General features: G+C 25.6%; 1 protein-coding gene across 6 annotated transcripts in view; it reads right to left on the minus strand.

Moving 5' to 3' along the window:
• Nucleotides 1-5,000, minus strand: part of LOC100213192 (histone acetyltransferase KAT5) — a 51,162-nt gene that overhangs the window by 25,208 nt on the left and 20,954 nt on the right. The window lies entirely within an intron of this gene.

Genomic DNA, 5,000 nt, shown 5'->3' on the forward strand with positions numbered 1-5,000 from the left:
ATATATATATATATATATATATATATATGTACATATAAGGGTCTTGTTTTAAATAAAAAAACGGCTTAGCTCAACAGTTCTTCATGATTTTGAAGACATAAAATTATCTTTATTTTTTTTTAATTTAAAGACATTAACTTTTTTTAAATTACCCAATAAAAATAAACTACAGCAAAACAAGTTTAATGTACTAATTAAGAAAAACAAATAAACTAGAAGTGTTATTTTGTTAATGTACATTTTATGGAATGCCTATTTTGTTTTAATTTTTTTTGAAAAAAATTGAAACCAAATAGACAATCCACAACAAAAAAAAACAAAAAATTGCGATAAAAGTAATCTAATTAAAAAAATTTTTTTTTAATTTATTAAACAATATTTATTATGCACACTTAATTAAATAGATAGTAAATTACGTTAAAACCAAACATCAGCTTTAATGTTATTGACTATATAAACTTAAATAAATATATAAACTTAAATTTTTCTTTTAGATAATTATTTCCGAAGATCTGATAAAATATCATCATCACTATCAATTTCGTCTGTATCTTTTGTTTCAATTAGTTGATCAAAATTTTCTAAGCTTTTAAGATTACCTTCTTGATCAGCTGTAGCAGTAACACTTTCTCTGCTTTTGCATGTACTTTGCGAGAGAAAATTCAACATCGTTATAGTGTTCTTCTGACCATAGACTATGATTTCCCAGAATTATAATGCAATCAGCAAGTGCGTCGTGACTTAAAAAGAGTCACTTATCTAATAATATATTTGTGACGGTGCTAAATGTCATTTCCGCTTGTGAATTTGACCCAGATATGCACATAACAGTAATATAAGGCAAGATACATTTCGAAATTCAATGAAATACTTTTGGAAAATAACTTTCCATAAACTGCGCACAAGATGGCTATCGAATTCAATTTTAACTAACCACTTTAGTTTTTTTCCATTCTCTTAATGAGACATCTCTTTGAAAACCAGCATGCTTTGACAGCCTTTCAAAATGATCGCTGATGCGGCTTATTTCCGGCACTCCTGCTTCTGAATCTTCATTTATTCAATTGAATTTTGTCATCTATCTTCATTAGAGTTTGTTTTATAATTGTTGAAATTTTGTCAGCCAAAAACTTGTTACCTTCAAATATTGAGGCTGGAACAATTACTTCTAAGCTAAGAAGATACAAACCAGCTTTGTATAGGGAAGAATGGTACCTAAATGATTTTAATAAGCCATATACTTTTGTTGCAGTTTTAGTATTTGTCTGCTCGCTTGCATAATTTTGTTAAGCCATAATAAAAGCTGCCCATGCTTTTAATAAAATGGAAACTCCGTTCCTCCTATGTCCTACAAGCCTTGTTCCAGTAATTTTAGGTAAGTTATAGTGTATTATCCCGATGCATTTTGAGGCTGCTTTTACTTTTGCTTTCAACTTACCAGAATTCCTTAATAAATAGTAGTTAGCAATATAAAAGTCATCAATCTTTGTAAAATCAGGGATTTTTTTAAACGCGTCTTTTACAGCTAGTTCAATTGTATGAATAATACAATGTGTTTTTAACAACCATGTTCGACTTTGCTGCTACGGTGACAGTACATCTTTATGTACACCAAAGTTTAAGTTCACACCATCTGCAGTTAGTAAAATAATACTTTGTTAATAAAATGTTCAGTACTACTGATTCAAATAAACTGTTTATACCTATATTTACTGAGTTTGACCTATATTTACTGAGTTTGAGTCACTACCACCATAGAGTGACATATTTAAAAGGCAGCGACCATATTAATTGGTATGTTGTTGTTTCCTGTTCGAAATAAAACTAGGACTTTTTCTTTGCTAGTTTTTCTTACTTAACTGCCATCACTAAGAATAGAGAAAAAGGTTCACCGTTTGAGCTTTTCAGCATATTTTTCAGAGTTTTCATTGAGTCAGCTCAATATTTAATTACTTCTCAGCCGTTGTGACCATTCTCATTGAATTTACTCAAACTTGTTCCAGTTATTTATGCACATCTTACCTAAAATAGTTATGTTAAATACATTCATTTAAGTTCAAATTTATAAGAAACTACATGGAATAAAATGAAATGGATTAAATTTGAGTAAATAGTATTTTACTAATATATAAAAACAAAATAAATGGATACGGCAGGAATACGTTTACTAGTTGTGTTTTCGAAAAGAATATTATTTTCAAAAGTGTTAAAAGTTTAGCATAATATTATAAAAACAGCTGCAATATAACAGTAAAAAGATTTTTGTAACTTTAACATATAACTGTTATGTTCAAAAATTCGCAACATTTTTTTCAGTTAAATAAACATAAATATAGAATGCTTTTTATATCTATTTGACGCATAATCATCTAAGTTCAGTAACTTAAGTTCGGTCACTTAATTTCAGTCACTTAGTCTTTAAGCATTCATATCTCAGGCATAAACAAGAATTTTTGAATTTTATACTATGAAATGTATAAACAATTGTATTTTAAATTTATAAAGTAAAAATGAAATTAAAAATATAAACTAGCATTGAATATTTTATTTAAAATAATAACATCTAATTTGACAAAATATTAATTTCAAAATAATAACATTTCAAGTTTGGTCACTTACAAAATAAATCTTTTAATGTAAAAGAAAAAAGAATTATTTCTTATATTTTGTTGTTTAAAATGTTATAAACATTAAAAAACAACACTTTTTTGTAACTAATAATTATAATATTATTAAAACGGCAACATTTTTATTGTAATAATTTACGCTCTTTTTTTTCATACTTATTCTTGTTTACGACACTTAGGAATGTGTTACTAAGCAACAAAAACTATCGCTATGCTCATGGGCACTCACATGGTTTTTTTATGATTTAGAGGATACTTTCGTAAATAGTCCGGAAAAAATTCTACAAACACCCATGTTAACAATAAAGTATTTACATACTTTATATACATTATAAGTCTGTCAACTTCCCAAGAAATCAAAAACTACAATTATTTAATCAGCTTTTAGGGTCAAATTTTCTTTAAAATTTAAATGGAAATGGTAGAATAAAATGTTTGCTTCATCTTTCTTTTTGTCTTCATTTTCTATTTGTATTGTATATCGGTGAGTCACACTTGTTATATGTCTACAAACACTATTTCTTTTAATATGGCTGGTACCATCTATAAACGTTAAACCAGATACCCTTGCTGCTCCATTGGTTTTCAAAAAAATAGTATTTCTATGAAGAAAATAGAAACTACATATAATTTTGACCACATAAATCTTATTATTTTCTGCGATGGTTTCAGTTCGAAACTATTTGTGAAAAACTGACTTTTTTTTAAAATGTGCTACTTAATTATATAATAAAATGCATTTGTTTTACTTCTACTTTCAAAGAAGAAGCTCTCAAGGCACCTCTAAATACATTAAACAATCCTCTTGTTGCGTAAGTACATATTATAATGTGTATATATGCAGAAATATATTGATTTTTCTAAATGCAAAAATAAATTTCAAAACATTAAAAAAAAATTTTCTTTTTTTTCCTCTTAATTATCTAAAAAGAAATACAAAAACCATTTAAAATCAAAGCTAGAAAAACACCCTCCTGTACCTGCGTATGTACTTTATTGATGATCCCATTAACAAATTAAAGATTAACTTAAATGACTTTTTTAATCAAAATTTTTTCTAAATTATAAGGAAATTTCTGCTTTCACTTTTTTGATATTGCACACTCTGTCAATTATATAAAGCTGATGGAATTAAAATACTATTTTTCTAAGTATTGTTTTTCAAAAAATAAAATTTATGAAGATAAACAGAGACATTGCAAGAGCTATATTGCTTCAAGCGTAAATACTTGTAATAATTAAACAAAAAATTTTTTCTATGGATAATACTCTATTATTAATTTTTCAATGGAATTGAGGGAGTCTAGATCACCGTTGTTATTGAATATATTTATACTTGATAACGTTATTAAGTATATTTATTCTTGATAATGAGATCTAAATCCCTATAAATATATATATTTTTAATTATAAAAAAACAAAATCTTTGTAAGACATCATTTAAAGTTTGTAACAATGCTTTTTCACTTTTTTGATACAATCAATCATTAAAACCAAAAAAAAAAAAAAAAATATCAAAAGTGGCGCTAATTTAAAACAAAATTTATCATGTAATATTTTTAGCTAATAATTTTCTATTTATTCATTTATTTTTGTAAAATTCGGTAATTATTTTTATTGTTTGTTATGAGAAATTTTCTAAATAAATATTCTTGCGCTTGCAAAATGATAAATAAAAATTTTTCTATGTTTATTTTATGATTTCCTTTTTTACGCACCTAAACTTTTTTTTTCTTTTAATGAACATTTTTGATGGAAAAAATTTTCTTGGTTTTTTCTTAAGTTATTACATTTATAAATAGCACAAATATCAAATGTAATTGTCATGCAAACTGTTCACATAATCGTCATTCAAATTTCATAAGTGGTTTTTATAAAGTTAACTACTTCTTTTATCTTATTGCTTGTTTAAATATTAAAAAATGGTTTACCGCTTATATAAAATAGCTAGGGGCATACATAAATGGCACGCCATTTTATGCTTTAAAACAAGGCCTATATATATGTACACACATATATATATATATATCAGGCTTTGTTTTAAAGTGTTACGCGAAGAGTAATTTATGTACGCCTTAAGCGATTTTTACGTACGCCTTGAGCGATTTTGGTTAAGCTACTTTTTATCATTTATTAACTTTTAAATTAGCGGTAAGATAGAAGAAGTAATAATTTTTAAAAAAACCATGTTAAATTTTGAATGACAATATGTAAAAATATTTGTTACAAAAGTTTGAAAGAAGTTACGTTAAAAATAATTGTTGTAACTTTTTATCGCAATGATATTTCTAATCTCTTTACAACGATTATATTTAACATAATTTTACATTAACATTTTTATTTAAATATTTAGCAACATGAAAAAAGTTTGTC

Source organism: Hydra vulgaris, chromosome 09 (genome assembly GCF_038396675.1).
Source record: "Hydra vulgaris chromosome 09, alternate assembly HydraT2T_AEP".
In the NCBI taxonomy this organism is placed as follows: Eukaryota; Metazoa; Cnidaria; class Hydrozoa; order Anthoathecata; family Hydridae; genus Hydra; species Hydra vulgaris.